The sequence below is a fragment of the Polypterus senegalus genome, chromosome 8 (genome assembly GCF_016835505.1).
Source record: "Polypterus senegalus isolate Bchr_013 chromosome 8, ASM1683550v1, whole genome shotgun sequence".
In the NCBI taxonomy this organism is placed as follows: domain Eukaryota; kingdom Metazoa; phylum Chordata; class Cladistia; order Polypteriformes; family Polypteridae; genus Polypterus; species Polypterus senegalus.
In genome coordinates this window covers 14065314-14085470 of record NC_053161.1, presented here as the reverse complement: position 1 = coordinate 14085470, position 20157 = coordinate 14065314, and the positions used below count along the sequence as shown (strand labels likewise).

General features: G+C 39.7%; 1 protein-coding gene across 6 annotated transcripts in view; it reads right to left on the bottom strand.

The window, feature by feature from the left end:
• The window catches only part of tspan11 (tetraspanin 11), a 364316-nt gene that overhangs the window by 328233 nt on the left and 15926 nt on the right, over nucleotides 1-20157 (bottom strand). The window contains exon 1 of one of the 6 annotated variants that reach the window (XM_039760771.1): nucleotides 7370-7382. The exons of the other annotated variants lie outside the window; for them this stretch is intronic. The gene's annotated coding sequence lies outside the window, so the exon portion shown is untranslated. Of the gene's footprint in view, nucleotides 1-7369; nucleotides 7383-20157 lie in introns of those variants that run through there. 6 annotated transcript variants of the gene reach the window in all.

Genomic DNA, 20157 nt, shown 5'->3' with positions numbered 1-20157 from the left:
AGAAGCTTGTCGATGTTGCATCCTCCTGTTCTTTTTCCATCGCCTTTTCTAGTAAGATGCGACAACGAAGTTCCTCTGCAAGGTGAGCCATGAACACTCTTCTTTTCTGAGTGGCCCCCGTGCATGCCTTGCACAGTACATGTGCGTTGATCGCCGCCAGGTCAAGTGTGTTATAGCACACAGCAACTGGCCACCTACGTGTTCCTGCGCGCATGGAATAAGCTCACGCCTCCTGCTGCATGATGTCAACGCAGCATGGAGTAAAAAAGAAAGAGACATGTATATGGGACATTTGGTATAAATTTATTGTACTTGTAAAAGTTAGTTTTTTTCAATTTTATTCTCTCAATCACAATCACGCTGTACCACCCCACCCCACCCCTTCTGATCTGACTCTAAGTAACAGCGGCAGCATAAATTCACACCCGATCTGACGCTGTTCATTTTCAAATAATATTGCATTAGTGCGATGATGTTTTCTGATTGGTACTATTCAGGTCATAAAATGATTTCTTCAAAATGTCACATATATTGTCTCTTTCTTTTAGGTGTGTAATAAAAACCATAACACAGAAAGAAGTGTGCGCATTGCAACAGGTACACATGGCGTAAATGTAGGAAGGATGGTCCCTGCATGTGTGTGAACTGTTAACATTTGAATTTGATGATTGCATATAGCGCTGAACTTACCTCTCTGTACTATTCTTTCCTCTGCATGTCCCGGAGTACAAAAGAAACACCAACTTACAGGTCCCTTTATAAAGTGATGTTAGCTGATCTACTATAAATTGTTTTACGTATTTACATTTCATGTTAACTGATTTAAATGGTTTTCCAAAATTACACTTGACTTACTCAAAGTATCTTTAAATTTTGAAGCAGAATTACATTCTAGATGTCGTACTGTCTTTGTTTTAATCTGTGAGTGTATTTGTAAGGGTAAAACCAAATCAAACGTAACTAAGTAGTGATCGGATATAACTTCAATTAATGAAGTAATATTTAAATTTTGCTGCCATACGTGTGTCAGCGGGCCGCACTGTAACAAATACTATTATACTATTACACAAAGTTATTGTAGCTTTCTTTCCAACACTGAAAACTTTAAAAAAAATGTAACACTTAAAGTTTAAAGAAAAGCAATTTATTTCCATATACTCTCCGTACAACAGCGTACAATTAGAGTTTTAGCCTCTTAGCTAGGTCATCATATAGGAGTCTTACAGTCTGAGATCTATTTCTTTTGTCCCGACACTTGGCATCTCTTGTTAGTAACCAGTTCATCAATATCAGGCTTGAAATCTTGTGCAGCTGCAACTTTTATGAGGGATGAAAGGTGCTCGACAGTAAGTCTTGAGCGATGTGGGGTTTTGGTAGCTTTCATTAACGAAAACAATTGCACACAAAAGTAAGTGCTTCCGAACATAGACAGTACTCTCAATGCCAACTTACGGATCTGCACATACAAGGGTGACAGGTAAGCATACAAGCCTGGCACACCAATTTCATTGTATTTTGCCTTCAGATTAGAATCTGACTGCAGTTCAATCAACTCCATTTGGACATTCTCAGGCGCATTCTGAATGTTGTAAGAGAACAGCGCAAAGTCCTGTTCGTGTGAACTGAAATCACAAAAACGCTCACTGAATTCATTGCTCAGTAATTCAAGATGGAAAACAAATCGTCCAAAACTCAAATTTTACTTTACTAAATTTACTTCAAAGTTTACAGTATATTGTAAAATAAGCCGATATGCAAAAAACGACCTGACCTACACTAATTTTACAAACTCAAAATCACGAAAATATGTTAATAAACAACTCGCCAACTTCCTGCATGCACTTCAGATCTTCAGCTGTAGTCTGCACTAACTGTTCGTTACAATACTAGCACAAAATTACATAAAACTAGAGCAAAAAAAGTGAAAATATGCAAGCTATTACTACTCGTGATGGTCAGTTCTGCTCAGTGGCCAGTCTCAGCAGCCCAGCCAGTAGTGTAACCTAGCAGGGGCGGCTCTAGGCTCGTGGCAGCTCTGGGCAGAGAAAGAATCGGTGGCCCCTTCGTCCGCCAATGTCAATATGGTATCTTATGCACGACAGATGGCCACGTCGTTGCGGATACTGCATAGCCATCTCGTGCTCATAACACGCTTCTATATGCGTGTGTCTGTAACTTGAAAACCAAATGGTGGCCCATGATATTCTCATTACGGCAGAACGCTATAATACTACATATAGCTTACTGCTCCGACTCTAGCGACATTAGTAAATATAGAGTACTAATTAACAAGAAACACAATGTTTTTCAGCCACATTGCCGTCAGCTGTGTCGTTATTTACTCTTTCTGTTTTATATTCAGTATATATTGCCGTGGCTATATTCAATATATATTGGCGTGGCGGCCCTGTGCAGGTGCACAGTTTGCACATGCCTAAGGCCACGCCTGCTGCCCGCTGCTGCAGCCTAGCACTTCAGTTGTGACGTTGCGGCTCATTAACTTTGGTCAAGGCTCGTGGCTATACTAGCAGATGACGTTTCCGGTACCGTAATGCCATGGGAAAACGCGCTTTTGTCAGAAGGCAGAAGTAAGAAAAGTCAATAAGTAACGCCGAAGATTCAATCACAAACGATAGTAATCATTTTGCACAAGTTCAGTGCTAACTAGGATCTGTCATGCGGGCCGCACAGATTTCTGTTGTGGGGCCCGAGGGCTGCGTGTTTGACATGCCTGTTGTAAGTTATAATTAAATCTAGTGTGTCGTTATGATTATGAGATGGACCTCTGACAATCTAACAAAATTCTACTGAATTTAACAAATAAGCAATAGATGTGCTAACAGTGTCAGTTTCCACATCAATGTGTACCTTAAAATCCCCTATCAACATTACACGATCATAATTTTTAGCCAGATCAGATAAAAGGTTGCCACATTCAGTCATGAACAAGGAATATGTTCCTGATGATCTGTAGACTAGCACTACGATTGTGTTGGAATCTGTTTTGATATTTAAAATGAGTGACTCAAATGAAGTGAATTTACCTACATTTTTAGAAGAGGTTTGCATTTTGTCACAATAAATTAGTCCAAGGCCACCTCCTTCACCAGCATCTCTAAATTTATGAAAGAATGTTTATTCATTTGGTGACACCTCAGCTAGGGAAACAGTGTCAGATTTAGTAAGCCAGGTTTCAGTGAGACACAAGACACAAATCAGATTTTGTACTTAATTCAATATTATTTACCAAAGCAGCTTTGCTTCCAATAGAGTAAATGTTTATTAAGCAGCATTTAAAACTGCATAGTTGTTTCTGAACTTGTTATATATTTTTTGTTTTAGTAAAAGTATTTTAAGGTTTGTACCAACACTAAATTTATAAGATGCCTCACAACAGGAATTATGAATCCACATGATCTAAAAGAAAATGTGATTCATCAGATCATGTCGCCTTCTTCCATTACTCCATTGTTCAGTTCTGACACTGAATGTGCCCACTGTAGGTGTTTCTTTTGATGGACAAAGGTGAGCAGGGTCACTCTGCCCCATACACAGCAAGCTACAATGCACTGTGCTTTTGACACCTTTCTCTCTTCTGTGGGGTTGGACCAGATGAGCTAGCCTTCGCTCACTATGTGCACCAATGAGCCTTGGGCACCTAAGAACCTGTCACGAGTTCACCGGTTGTTCTTCATTGGACCAGTTTCGGTAGGTACTAACCACTGCATACTGGGAACATCACACCAGTCCTGTCATCTTGTTGATGCGCTCATCCAGTCTTACAACACATCTCTTTCAAGAACTTACTATTTACTCACTACTTAATATACATATATGACAGATGCCACTGTAACAAGATAGTCAAGGTTAATCAATTAATCACTTCACCAGTAAGTGGTTTTAATGTAATGGCTGATTAGAGGGTCATTTCCTTCTTTCCCCACAGTGCCAGGAAGATGCCCAGTGAAGGCACTTTATCCCAGGCAGAGGCATCACTCTTGGCCAGAGCAACCTGTGACAAGGATATCCACTGAGAAAAATGAAATGTCATCCATTTCTTTATATGCCAATGAGCACTACAGTACTTCTATTTTTTTGATTTGGTTTTCTTGTCTTTGGACACATAAAAGGGACAACCCGGCTAGCACCCAAACTGTCCTATATATATATATATATATATATATATATATATATATATATATATATATATATATATATATATATATATATATTGACAGAAATAGTCTCAACACACAAAAAAAAAGTTTGGGACAGCCACCCATATATTGTCCCTGGCTGAAAAAGTGTCTTGTATTGAGCACCGATGTATATAGGAAACGTGACTGAGGAAAAGATGGCAGATTTAAAGGCAAAGCCTAGAATTGATGTCATCTGGCACCGGAACCAGATGTGACATTAAATCAGGCAGGTTGTGTTAACATTAACTTCTCAATCTTACACTACTATCTTCTTGTATAATACACTACCGTGGCTGTTCGTTTGTCTGTCCATGATTTTAAATCACCTGTAGTTCACAAACCGTTTCACCTATAGACTTGAAATTTGGTACACATATACTACGTGACGTCTACTATCCGCTTTCGGGGTGATGATTTTTATTACTCTTTTCATTTTTATTTTATTGTAGAATCAACTCTCGGCGGCGCGCAGCAGGGCAGCCGTGAGCCACATGCGTATGGGTGCTGTTCTCATTCCCTACCACCTTCACGGTCACTTCCCCTACCTCGTCATATCTTAAGTCTTCAATCTGCCTCAAGAATGATTAAAGTGCCAGCTTAAGTGAAAAATGAAAGAAAACGTACTAAGTAATTGCAACACAAAAACTAACGTAATCATTTTAATTGCGAAAAGATGTCGATGAAAGAAGAGAAGCAGCAGAGCGCTACGGTGGAGAAAAGAAGAATTGCTCAGGAAGCAGCAAGTGCATCAACCTCTGAGCAAACGAATGTTAAACAGAGAAAGAGAAAGAGTATGAAAACTTTGAATGCTCAAGTCAAGTGTATTCACTGCACGTTATCATGCAGTACACCGTTACTGGTTAGTTAATATTATCTGCTTTGACTTTACATATACATGCATCCTTTGCTTCTTAATACAGGAAATCTCCAGTTTTACATTCTTTCCACACGTGAGTGGTGATGATGGCAGGTTTTCCAAAAGTAATCGTTATTTTTTTGTTCAGCCCTTACCCCAACTCCACCTCTGTGGATACACAAGCGAGGTGAGCACATTGGCAAAACAGTATCCCTTTTACTTTTCCTCGCGCCGCTAAAACACATCGGCAAAATGAAACCTCTTAGGAGAGAGATGCCCAGAGTAGTTCCTTCCAATTACCTGCCATCTATACATTTCATTTTTTTTTCTGATGATTTCAATAGTTTCTAGGACCAGGTGCTTTTTACAGCATGGGCTTACACAGCTAGTTACTTTATAAAAAGGAATATTTTCCATAATTATTGCATATCAGTATTTTACTGTGTTATGAAAACAGTGACAAATATTTTAACACGTGTGCCATATCATTATGGTACATGTCTAAAACAAATATTATTATTTTAAACACTAAATGTATCAACTAATCCGGAATTTAACAATTTCACATTAACAATTTTTAAGTGGCTCCCTGCTGAATGGAGGTTTTGCTATATAGTATTAATACTGACTACAGTACACTATACACAGTTTGCAACAGTAAATATGTGTTTCACTGCAGTGTTATTATTCAAAATTAATAACTGCAATTGTAATGTCAAGTGCAATAATAGTCAATTATTATTTTTGGGGTAGTCTTGCACCTGTACAGTGTATGTATTTCTAAGGATTAATCAAACCCCAAACTGTGTCACATAAAAGATGTCAAATTACCTAAAGCATGTCATCTCTTTTAAACCTTAACTATTATTCACAGAGCACATTCAGAAGCCTAGAGTGGGCAGTACACAAGTTCCTGAGTACAATGATTAACAATAAACAAATAAAGGTCAATGAAGGACTTGGCTGATGCTGACACTAGTAAAACCTCACACTGACATGCTGTATGCTTGGAAGTACTGTACTTATATCAATTTGCATTAGATGGGAAGCTACATGTATCACATGCAGTTTGTTAGAAGTACCTGTTATATCTAAGACAAAGAACAACTTATCTGGGACAGTTGTTTTAGAAGAATGTCAACAATATCTTACAGTTTTACAAGGGCTGATCAAAAGGTTTTAACTCAGACCTATAAAAGAAAGAGCAGCACAACCAAACACATTTTATTATTTTATGTAATATAAAACCTTGAAACACTATCATATGTGCAAAAAAATGGTTTTATATGCCACTCAGATAAAATATTTTGTCTGGCTTGGGCAACCACTCTTCTGTATCTGAAATAATGTCTTCTTTATTGCAATAGTAAGTCCTATGGCTTTGGTTGCCCTTTGGTTTGGTAGAAAAGGTGGAAGTCTCAAAGGGGAGGTCTGGAGAATAGATTGGCTCAAAGTTTCACAGAGCAGTTTTGGCAATATTTGCAGTATGAGTTGGGGCCACGGTCATCAGGCAGTAGATTGGATTGTGTTACACTTATAATGAGTGTAATAGTTTGGCACTATTAAAGCACCAAAGATAATTTCTTCTGTGAGCTGAATTCATTACCAAAAGTATCATTATGGCTGCAACGTTTTCCTACCGGCAGCAACATTGAAACTGCTAAGCGGGTTTGGAAATGAATGAACTCTCAGACAGACAATTACCGCCCTGTCTGTTACATTACAGCCCTGTCCATTAATTTCAGTATCATGCTTAACTCTTCCACTCAAATGTATGGTGCTACAAGTTTAAATGATTCCAAGTTACAGATGTCTGGGTAATATCACACTTTCAAGGCAAGCATGAACCTTGAATTTTTACATTTTGCTACTGAAAATACAGTACATATTTAAAGTTGTAGACCCTTCCTAGTGTCTCTGTGAACTAATCGGAAGATAAAAGAAGGAAGACGAATTCATCAGCCTATAAAAAGGGAAACAGAAAGATATTTTGTCAGATTGCATCTATAGTTCCTTTAACATCTTGGACTTTGTTGTGCTTTCCTCCAAGAGATTTCTCAAAGGCTGTCAATGTGCTTTCATGAAAGTAATAGTTTGTTTAAACAAAGCAGTACACATTCAGTACTGTACTCATTTATCTGATTGTTAACTGGAGTAGATCAAATGAGAACGATGTGCTGTACGCGTATATGAGAAATATAATGAATGACTATATATTACTATATTCTTTAGCCTCTTTGGTATAATGTATATGTTATTAATTGAATGAACCACAAAGAGCATTTGTAATTGTTTAAGTGTATGGTTTGCTCACTTTTTGCTATGCTTAGTTTGCTGTTCCTGCAATAACAAGTAGAACATCATGTCCTCTGTTTCTTCTGCACATTAGTCTGGCTTTACTAGTACTCAAGCATACAGAACATTTAAGATGTAATAAGTCGCTAATAATAGGACTGTAACATAATACAGTTCCCGTATCCATTATAATCCTCCATGCGGTTCTCAGTTTCCTAAACTTAAATACATATTCTTATTAGAGAACCCTAGCTCATTAGGCTAGAAAGAATATTATCACGAGTAACTCTTTATAGAGTACTACATTGAATAAAACAAGTGGAAGAATTTTTGTCATTCACCTTTAGGCTGAAATCTATCCATTCATTTTCCTGACAAACTGAATATCCTCTTTAAATTTGTTCTTTAAAAATTAAAGAAAAGGTGCTGTCAAATCTTTCAACAAGGCCCACTTAGAAAATTCAGTTGCCATGACTACATTCTCAAAATGCAGAAACGCTTCTTTTAACCCTTCAGGGATTCCTCCCATTGTGGGTACTACTGCCCTAACTGAATTGAGCTGCTTTAGAACAGTATTCATTTTTTTAGCTTTCAAAATCTGTTTAAAGGCACATAAAATTTATGTATTATTTCCTCAGAGAACTGTATTTCTATAGATTAAGAATTAATCTACATTAAGTATGGAAAAGGGCTATATCCTGGGAAATTCAGTATAAATTGCAGATATCTTTTAGTTAGTGCCATACTACACAGATATTTAAGTAATCATTAATATTAATCTTGAATAATGATTGTCTTAATAAAATTTTTCTTTTTATTTGTTTTTTTTCTAGTATTGTAACCAAAGTGTTTCTGGAGGAAACAGTTAGACTTTTCCTTGCTCTTTGATTAGAATCTTTCTAGCGCACACATTTCCTTTTACAGCCTATGGAGCTTTATAGACCTTTTTTAATCAAAGATATGCTTACAAAAAGAGGTAAACCTAAAGATACATAGGGAAATGTTTCTAGCTAAGTCCAGAAATTGTTGTACACACAAAGAATACAAGGTTCCATACAATTTCCTACTATACTGTAATGTAAAGTTTTTTTCACATGTGGGGAAATCTTGGCCACTCAAACCTCCTCAGTTCAAATTTAAGGCTTATCCCCCAATAAACAGACAGTAACATCTGTAAGGTATAACTGAGAAGGTACAATTAATATAACAACTGTTGTATATATCATTTTGTGCCTGAAAGAGCTATAGTGGCGGAGGAAAAAAACAGAAGACAGATAAAATGTTGTGCTAATTACATCTGAAGCTATTCCTTCAATTGCTTGTTGCTATTTTTTTATTAGGTTTTGAAGACACCTTAATTTTAAGTATGGATACAGAATATATTTATTTATTTTCCTTCACTACTTTAAAGGAACATTTTAAGAGTGCATCAGTCCAAAATGATATCAAGCTATACAGTAAACTATTAGGCAAGAGTCTCCTGCAGAAAAATTTTATTAAATAGTAGGCATTAAGCATGAAGAAAAAAAATAGGAATTACAAACTTTGAAAAAACTATTGGCTCAAAACTGGCAATAATTAAGAATAACAAAGCCCCCAAAATACTGTTCAAGCTCTACTTATATGTACATGTCCCTCCACATCATGAGATGACCCAACAACCAAACTGAAATAGAAACCCAATAAAACTGATGAGGCCAAAGGTAGGCAGCCCACAAGGCATGTAGCAATCTGCTTTTTTGCTTAGTTGCATGTAATGCAATGAGCACCAACAGTTGTCATTGTATGGTTTTCTCTGTCTGTCCTTCAGCCTGTTTGCATGAAACAATATAGCTCCAAGAGTAAAGAGTTTGTTAATATTTAACACACTTGCAGACCTGAATAGATCTGCTGCCACAGGGGTGATAAGACTAACACAGCAAAAACAATTACACAGTTTGTAATTGATCACAACTTATCAGACCTTTGGAGATTTCTAAATCCAAACTCAAGAGCATATTCCTTCTTCTCACCAGTATATCACTGCTACTCAAAAATTGCAGATAACAATATTATTCTTTATTAAACTCCATGTTGAATTCTCCCCCAAGATTATAAAATACCCATACTTGCTGTTATACTACAGGTATATCTATCACTCATTAATATTCAAGCCTTACATGATAACTGGGTAATACTTAATGAATATACAAGAATTCTAAAGCTGTCACTGCTGCTGGTTTTTATATTTATAGCCTATTATAGAAAAATGCCCGATATTGTTCATTTGATTACAATAGGTAAATTAAATAAAATAAATCATTTAATGTTAATATTTTTTTTCCTGTGGTATTGAATCTGTGATAGGCATAATAAAATTTCCCTGGTAATAGTATCAATTACAAAACCTCTGGTATTATGACATTGCTATACAGTCATTGTGTATGGTTCTGAAATGTCAAAACTTTCCATTGAAAAGCATTGGTGAATTTTTAACTCATTTCTCTTTGAACAAATAAACAACTTACATTGTAGATTAGTTTACTTTTTCAAATTTACCATGAGAGAGGTTACTTCAACTTGCATAATGTTTAAATTTTCCTTTTTAACACATTCAACAGCCTCAAAAAAACTGTAAAACAGCAAAACAACAAAGGGGCACGTAAACATGGAATTTTCGTGTAGCAAAATATATATTTACTAGCCAACTCGCGGCGCAGCATACGCCACATATAATTATTTATTGATGAGTGAACACTTTTGAGTTTATGCCAAGGCATGCCAGTGGGAGTATGACTATTAAGAAATTCTTCGGGGAATGCATGTTGATCTGCAGGATCATCTGTGACGATGGAGTCAACGCTGGTGAAAGTTACTATGTCGTTAGGGATAAGTTTCAGCACCTGTTCATTAAGGTGTAGTGAGTCTTCGTTGGTGACGCTTAATATAGCTCGCGTACCGAGTTGTTTCACAGTGACAGTTGAAAAGTCGATGTTGCCATATAATTGCCTCGAGAGCAATGTTGGAAGTCTGCGGAGGGTGAGAGTTGGCGGGCAGGGCCTTGTCGTGCGTTCCCCATGATGTGAGAGGAGGGCTAGAGTGGGTGTTCGTGGCTCTATCATGTGTAATCCATGGGCGGGGCTTTGTTAGAGTTGGCGGGTGGGGCTTTGTGAGTTGCCGGTTGTGGCTCTCTGTCTTGCGTGCAGTGAAAAGTCAATGTGGCTCAGAGGTGCATGTGGACTTTTGCACAGACGAAAGCGACTGAGGCTATGTTTGGTGAGTTGTTGCATGCGGGCACATGAGTAGGCAGTGCACATGCCTCGAGAGCGACACTGGACGCGGGAGGACGGTTACAGTTGGCGTGCATGGCTCTGTCGTGCGTATCCCATAACGCGGTAGGAGGGTTGTCTCTGTCGAGCGTATTCCATGGTCTTAGAGTTGGTGGGCGGGGCTCTCTGTCTTGCTTTCACTGTCTTGCGTGCCCTTAATGAATTATATATATAGATACTAGCGGCGCCGCCGTTTCATACGGCGGTGTAAGAATAGGAACCGAAAACGGTGCATGTATCTTGGACTTTCTGGAAATGTGGACGGTAATATGATCATTTTGCCTACACGTACTGTATGTTGTTATTTTCAGTTTTTACTTGCAGTGCGTCTGATAGTCCTTTGTATTGTTCCACGCGCAGATCTTGTTGATGTAATCTGAGATAGTTGAGATGCACGCCCTCTATTTTAACATATGCATCTACGACATACTGTTGGAATAGTTTTCCGCTGGAGTGCAAAATACTAAATGTATTCCTCATTGATAATCTGTATGCGTAAAATTGGCATTGAGCAAGCCTGATTCGGTTGGCGGTTCTTTTATCAGGAACATGTTGTAAATCTTTGTGCCAGCCAATGTCTTTGTAAGGGAATAAAAGTGGGTAAACCATAGGATCGCAATTCATATTGAGCATGGAAATCTGTTTACAGGAGTTGCCTCTGGGATAGATGCAACTTTCCCTTTCGGCAGGGGATTCGCCATCTTCTCTAACGAAAATTGCTGCAACATTGGTGTGACATGTCGGGGCATTGTATCGTCGTAAATCCTGCCCAGGCTTTTCCTTGTAAACCATTCGTACAGATGCTGTTGGATTGGACTGAGCGATTTCATGCATGTGTTTGTGTGATTTAGCGAAGGGGTTGATGGTTCTGAACAAGGAATCTAGCTGGATAAATAAATTTTCGCTGCATGCATTTGCGCTGTGTCAATAACATACAACTGTCCATATCCCAGAGAGGTAGAAGCGTTAGCATATAGCGGAGAGATTTGGTGATAAATTTGCCCATATATTTTAAAACGGTATGGTCCGTGGCCAGGAGGTTGAGTTATCTGTGCACCCATGAAAGCAAACACTAGAGAAGAGTTGTATTCTCGAATGTGTTCACAATAATTTTTACCTTCTAATGTTTGCTATGTAAGAAGCGGTTGTAAAGACACAGGTGGCTCCCACAAAGGTGGTAAAGCTACTTTACCATTCGTGGCAGCACCTCGAGTACTTGTTGGATGTATTACGCTCAGCAGGCCAGTATAGTGCATGACAGTGTTTGCACTGCTGGTCTGGAGTCCCAATGTTGTACTCTTGGACGGGAAGACAGGAATGAGGTGAAGAAGTACCTGTGGTAACGGGAAGAGGATTGTGTGTATGTCTGCTGAGACTGCGTTTGTTTGGAAACGTTGCTATGCAGATGTCACATTGCAATGCTTGTGAATGAGTTTTGTTGTGTTTAGTCAGATAATTCTGTGTAGTGAACTTCTTATTCCATTTCTGGCACTCATATAGTTGTTGGGAAGAATGCCTTTTCTTGTGTTTAGCAAGTGAGGTGCGCATTTGAAACGTTTTGTTGCAGGAATCACACTAGATTACTGTTACTGGAGTGGGTGTCAGGTAATTTTTCAGAGGAGTGAATTTTTGTGTGTTTGTGAAGATAGTTCTGCGTTGTGAAACATTTTGTGCAAGTGTGACACTGAAACAATTTGTCGTTGCAGTGAATTTTCTTGTGTTTGGCAAGGCTGTGTTTTGTTTTTAAAAGGTTTACCACAAATGTCGCAGAGAAAGGTTGTACCAGTAGACGAAACTGTAGGTGTTTTGTGGAAGAGAAGAATGACTGAGGACTGATGTGTTGGTGTTATCAGACATTATATGCTGCTGCGAAAACATGATCGGAATCGGCAGGAGGGCTTCATAGTGGCCATTGTCCAGTTGTCCCGAGTACAGAAGGTAAAGGAAAAGAGTATTTCCAGAATTGTAAATGCAAGACGGGATGAAGATACTGTTGTTCATTTTATAACAAAGGCTTAGGAAACAAACATTGCAGTATAATGGAAATAGCAAGGTGTATGGGAGGCTGCAGGCAATGTGAGGAAGGGTTTGGAAGAGGACGAATAGGAATCAAGAAATGCCATGTTGGCTGCGTGTGGGCAGGACCAGTTTTGAAGAAGAGCCACAGGCAGCATTGGGAAAGGTTTGGAAGAGGATGAATAGGAATCGAGAAATGCCATGTCGGCTGCGTGTGGGCAGGACCGGTTTTGAAGTGGAAGCAGGACGAACCAGAAGAGAAATATATATAAGAAATACTGTATATTTTGCAATATTACAAAATAAAAATGCAAAAAAATTAAAGTATGAACTTACATACTTTATGTACATACATATCCAGTAGGATTGTCAAAAGTATTGAAATATCATTAACTATCGATTTTAAAAGCCACTCAATACTTACTTTTCATTATATTGATTCTGCAGCCTGCATTAAAAATGCATTTCTGGTTTACCATGGTTAGAGTTGTAGCCTAGATTTCCATTGACTCACAAGTATTAATAAGACAGCAATTTCAGCAGTGTTGAGAGTCTTTACAATCATACTTAACTGGCAAAGAGGACAGCTGGACTGGGATCTGGACTTACTTTGACTTTCTGGCAAATGGGAACGAAAAACCACACAATAACTAGCAAGCTTGTATGCAAGATTTGCCATCACATAAAACCAACTAAGGGGCCTAAAACAATAAATTTTGTCAAATACTTAAAGGCAGTGATGGTCAAAGCTCATATGGAGCCCTTGGAGGGAAAGTCCCCCTCAGTTTCCGGGGCGTGTGCCCCTTACTTGCCCAAACAGTGCCTCTTGGATGACAAAGTCCTAGGCGCCTGCCTGTGTTGCCTAATGGGTTAACGTGGTCTGCTTATAGGATCGTCATATAAGTTGATACAATAAATTTCAAATAATATCTAATTTATAAATTACAGAAACATTAATAAGTATACACCTGTAAACTGCTGAGTTTGAGGTACAGCTGTGACATTTTTTTTTTTTTTTACAGGTTAAAACGTTTTTTTACAGTTAAATGTTTAAAGCTTTAAGATGGGGTCTGCAATTACTTTTACCTGCAGGCCAGTTTTTATTCTCTGCTGTTCATTCAGGGGCAACATTCTTTAGTGTACTATGGTCATTGGTTCCTTCAATTTTTAAACTGTTTACATGCGATTTAAAAATTATATTTCAACACATTTACTATATAATGTAAGGCACTGCCATTTTTCAGTGCTCAACTGCATAAACAACAGTGTGACTCTTCCATGTGCTCATTAATTTCCAGTTATGCATCAAAGCATGTACTGGCTACCTGCCCAATTCAAGTGCCTTTTAGAGGGAAAATAGGAATGCTGTCAGAAGGAAAATGGAAACTTTTGCATGACCAGGAGAAGGCGGGCAGAAATGGGATGGAATTCTGTCTGGAGCAACTGGGAGAAGGAAGAAACTATATCAGTACTGAGTAGACCTCCACTTCTTTAAACCAAAACAGAGCATGAACACTTCAAACCTACATAATATCAGTGCATGATACTATCATTCAGTTTCTTGATAATCAGATATCTCATTGTATATGTACTAAATATGTCATTTTGTTAAACTTGTTAATTTCTAGAGTAAAGTGTCAGTCACATGTACAATGTCTGTTATATACTGTACAGTATCTCTTATGCTTGCATTGCAAGTAGGCATCTTTTAACTTGCAAAACAATTTGCAATGGCCAACATGCAACATGAGTTAAACAGTTGTGGTTTGTCTTATATTCAATTTCACTATCTCAACACTCAAAATACTGTAAATAGTTTTCTTGGGGGGTGAAGATATGGTGAAGAATGTATACATTTGTATTGTTTTCAAAATATGTTTTGTATGCTGTATTGTTTTAAAGCTAAACTTTTAATTTTGTCATGTTTTCCCAAGCTAATATATGTTTTTTTTTCTTTTTTATTTAGAGTATTACTTTTACCATTGTTTTGAAGATGCACTCTATTGTTGCATCATTGTACTATGAAGCCTAAATCGGAATCTGTCTTGCTTGTGGATTCAGTACATTGTCTCAAGCCTAGTGAGATTAAATACTGCATAGGGGGCAGCAAAAATACGGCATGCCTCATAAGACAATGTTTAATGCATTATCCGTGTGTGTGTGTTTTTTGAGAAATTGATGCAGCAGCACTTTTGTTAACTTGTAAAAGTTAAAAAAAGGTAAAAAATCACTTACCTAGAAATAAATGCAAAAGGAAAGGAATTACGTAGTGTGGTGTTATGGGTTCACAGCTCGCTTAGCAAAGGTCGTTTTTTTTAAATAAATAATCACCGCACTCCCGGCGGTTTAGTGAGGGGGCGTGGTGGCCATAGCAAGCCACGGAGCGATTTGTGGTGTGGGCGTTTCTCACCTAGTGCACAGGTGAGGGACCGCCCACATCTGTGAGTGTTCCCATGGCTAATGTGCTGCAGCTGCTATGGCCCCTCATAATATAAAAGAAGCGCGAGTCGGTTTGGGGGAGATGAGCAAGAACGAAAAGGAAAAGAGAGGACGGAGGTTACAGGGAGAGAGGGAGCAAGTTGGTGCAAGAGAGAGACACATGGAGCGTGTGGGGGTAGCGAGTGAACGAACGAGCGCTCGTGGGCAGTTGCGAAGAAGCCTGGGTGTTAGGCCGACGCCCAGGAGTCGTAGCTGAAGTCGCTCCCGCTGAGCGATCAGGTAGCAGGAGTGACCAGGGAAAGGCGACTAGCCGTGGAAGGCCGGAAAGGCAGCAGGAGTCGGGAGGCTTGGTGGTGGATTCCCCAACATGAGCGTCCTGGCCGTTGGAAGTGAACCAAGTCTCGTGACTGGGATGAGTGCCAGACCAAAGCCAGGGATTGGGAGGTCTCCAGTCTTGTGTGGATGGATGTAGGAGAAAGGGGCAGCTGCAGAGAGAGCGTCTCGCCTGTTGAAGGGCCCGTATGGGAGAAGCAGGTGAGACGCTAATGCTAACATGAAAGAAGCACCGAGCTTGACATTGTTTTAAAAACTGCTTCCTAGAGAATGTTTTAACCTTGTATTAAATGATTGTTTTTTTGTAGTATTTGTAACCTCCACGATTTCTTTTATGGATTATTTATTGAACTTTGAACCACTGCACTTTACTTGGAACACTGTTTTGTTTTGATATTTTAAATAAAAGCACTTTTGCACTTTTTGAACCATCCCCTTGCTATGTTGTTGCCTCCACTGTCTAGCTCATTTTGGTGACATTATCGACGGTGTTGGGTTCAAGGGCTCCCGAACACCGATGGGAGCATAGAGTCGAACCCACATCATCACATGTAGGTGTTATGTAAACATAGAGTAAACAAATATGTATTCAGTATTTAAGTTACACCAAATAAACCTCACACCACCATTATCTGCACATTAAAATGATTCAATATTTCCCTGCACTTTAATTGATCATCAAAGCTCCAAACCTGCTATCCACCATGATCCAAAGCAGCCAACAATTTTTGCTTTAGACTTCAACATAGATTTTATGAAATGTGAGAGTTTAAGAAATGTGAACTTGATTAGCCATAGACCCTCCACAGGCAACAACTAACAATAGCACATTAATTAATGGTATTTTTTTTAATCACTCGAGTTGGACTCTGCTGTCAATTACAGGTATTTCAACCACTACAAACCTATTTGGGCTGCAAATTGGTATTAAAATCATGTATTTATAGTACTCTCCCAGCAAATGTAATTGCATTCTGTTATCACTGTTATTTTTTAATATGACTCACTGTTAAAAAATTATTTAATAAACAAAAATGTGATAAATGATTTTATTTTGGTAAGATAATAATAAAAATGTTCCTGTGTACAGCTATGGCTTCTCTTCTCCTTGATTAACTGTGGTGATGTGGGGCTGGATGGGTGTATTATTTTGTATTGATGTTTTCAGGGTTATGTGTGATTTGCTGTAATTAATATTTGCTTATTTACTTGATAAAAGCTTGATAACAATAAAAAATATATATAAATTCAATTTGTACATTTTCTACCTTGTTATCTAGCTAGCACTTTGGATATTTTTGTCTGTGTTTTGCCTGCCTTCCTGTGATCTGACCTTCTGACTTTTCATATTGCTGCTGTATTATCACCTAACCCCAAGATATCACGTAACCTATGAGAGTGTATGTAATGGAAGGAATTTTCTAAAGAGAGGGGGGGATCAAGAGAGCAGATGGGCGTTGGTCGCTCAGCGCAAAAACCAGCTTCAAGAAGGAAAAGTACTGGGAATATGGCCAGAGGGTTATGCTGACTTGTTTTTCACTTGTTTTTCACTTCGAGGGGCTTCACTATTTTTGTGTGCCTTTTGGTACCAGACGCCGTCTCCGTCAGGATAAAGGGGCATGCTGACTTGTTTTTCACTTCAAGGGGCTTCACTACGCAATTCTTATTTTTGTGTGCCTCCTGGTACCAGGTGTCGTCATCATCAGGACCAAGTGCAAAACAACACCGCGTCCCGTGGAAAGGTGTGTGTGCTGAAACTAATCACTTCTGTATACACTGCTTACACGTAAGCCGCTTTGGGCAAGGACGCTCAATTAGTATATAAAGGAAGGTTCCGCCCTCAGTTTCTTGGGAGGCTCAACCGTGGGGACAGCGCGCACCGCCCGGTAAATGAAAGGCTAAAAGGGTTGATCCTTTGACAAGACTGACAAGCGGGCCCCCTCGGTCTACTGGTCTGGGATGATGGCTCTGGGTCTTTTGATGTATGTTACTGTATGTATGTATGTTATTGTAAGTATAAGTTTGTCTCTTTATTTCTATAACCCATTCATATGTATTTAAATGTTATAATTGATTAAGTAAACAAAATAGAAGTATTGGACCTCTTCTCTCTGATTCTTTGCCTACTTATGTTCTAATCCCTTGAACCATTTTCCCGTAACAAAACAGTGTACCTCTGCAACACATTCCTCACAACCAGCCAAATATTGTAAAGCTTCAGTTCAACAAGGCATTCACTGTGACTGATATAAATAGGAAAATAAGGCACAGCTGCCAGGAAATACTTATAAAAAAGAAGGATGCAGAACTCTTTTGAATTTATTTTAAGAGTGAGTTTCACAAAATGTCAATGTTCTTTGGCCTAAAATCAGACATGCTTCCAAGTGCCACTGTATTTTATATAGCGTGCATGATGATGTGGGGTGGGCAATATGGCCAAAATGTTACCATGGTTCATTTATATCACTTGCTATCAAAAAGTATAGATAATTATTATATTAATTTCATCCATCCATCCATCCTCTTCCACTTACCCGAGATCGGGTCACAGGGGCAGCAGCTTGAGCAGAGATGCCCAGACTTCCCTCTCCTTGGCCAGTTCTTCCAGCTCTTCAGGGGAAATCCCGAGGCGTTCCCAGGCCAGCTGGGAGAAATAGTTCCTCCAGCGTGTCCTGGGTCTTCCCAGGGCCTCCTCCCGGTTGGACGTGCCCAGAACACCTCACCAGGGAGGCGTCCAGGAGGCATCCTGATCAGATGCCCGAGCCACCTCATCTGACTCCTCTCGATGCCGAGGAGCAGCGGCTCTACCCTGAGCACCTCCCGGATAACTGAGCTTCTCAGCTTATCTTTAAGGGAAAGGCCAGACACCCTGCGGAGGAAACTCATTTCAGTCGCTTGAATTCGTGATCTTGTTCTTTCGGTCACTACCCATAGCTCATGACCATAGGTGAGGGTAGGAACGTAGATCAACTGGTAAACTAAGAGCTTTGCCTTACGGCTCAGCTCCTTTTTCACCACGACAGACCGATGCGGAGCCCGCATCACCGCTGCACCGATCCGCCTGTCGATCTCACGCTCCATTCTTCCCTCACTCGGGAACAAGACCCCGAGATACTTGAACTCCTCCACTTGGGGCAGGCTCTCGCTCCCAACCCTGAGAGAGCACTCCACCCTTTTTCGGCTGAGGACCATGATCTCGGCTTTGGAGGTGCTGATTCTCATCCCAGCCGCTTCACACTCAGCTGTGAACCGATCCAGAGAGAGCTGAAGATCACGGCCTGATGAAGCAAACAGGACAACATCATCTGCAAAAAGCAGTGACCCAATCCTGAGTCCACCAAACCGGACCCCCTCAATGCCCTGGCTGCGCCTAGAAATTCTGTCCATAAAAGTTATGAACAGAATCGGTGACAAAGGGCAGCCCTGGCGGAGTCCCTCTCACTGGAAACGGGTTTGACTTACTGCTGGCAATGCGGACCAAGATCTGACACTGGTTGTACAGGGACCGAACAGCCCTTATCAGGGGGTCCGGTAACCCATACTCCCGGAGCACCCCCCACAGAATTCCCCGAGGGACACGGTCGAATGCCTTTTCCAAGTCAACAAAACACATGTAGACTGGTTGGGCAAACTCCCATGCACCTTCCAGGACCCTGTTAAGGGTGTAGAGCTGGTCCACTGCTCCACGGCCAGGACGAAAACCACACTGTTCCTCCTGAATCTGAGGTTCAACTATCCGACGGACCCTCCTCTCCAGGACCCTCGAATAGACTTTTCCAGGGAGGCTGAGGAGTGTGATCCCTCTGTAGTTGGGACACACCATCCGGTCCCCCTTCTTAAAGACAGGGACCACCACCCCAGTCTGCCAATCCAGAGGCACTGTCCCCAATGTCCATGCGATATTGCAGAGGTGTGTCAACCAAGACAGTCCTACAACGTCCAGAGCCTTGAGGAACTCCGGGTGTATCTCATCCACCCCCAGGGCCCTGCCACCAAGGAGTTTTTTGACCACCTCAGCGACCTCAGTCCCAGAGATTCCCCAGGCTCTGCTTCCTCATTAATATTAATTTCCTGATGCTCAATTTTAAGTCTGACTAGTACTTTGAACCCATAAAAAAACAAAAGGCAGATTCTATTATGGTGTAAAATACATTACTAAATAATTTATCATAATTTAATGAATATAAATAAGTAAAAAAAATATACATTTTGAAGAATTTTGGCAATTACTGTAATAACCAGCAACTGCATGAAGGTAAACATGATATAAGACATTTATCAGATTTTATGGAACTTACTAGATTTATGTACTGCAGTTACTGATCTTGTGGCCAGACCGTGTCAACCTAAAAACTGAAAATGACTGGCCATATCATATTTAACAGTTGTGTGCTGACCCTTCAGCACTACCCTATTTGCCCTCTGTTTGATGACAGCCAATAGCATAATGCCTGATGGAGCCCAGACTGTTCAAAGAGTTAAAAGATACATCAGGTTCAGTCAAAATCTCTGCCCTTTTTCCATCCCCCTTCTACTTTTTTGTCCCAAGGAGGAAATTTACAGAAGCTCTTTAAATAAATAAATAGGCAAATAAGTAAGTAAATAAGTAGAAAATATACACACGCATTTTGGTCTGAACACAAACCAGAATGACTATACAGCAAGAAAATTAAAAAGAAAGAAAAGTTCTGACTTGGCTCTCACAGTCATA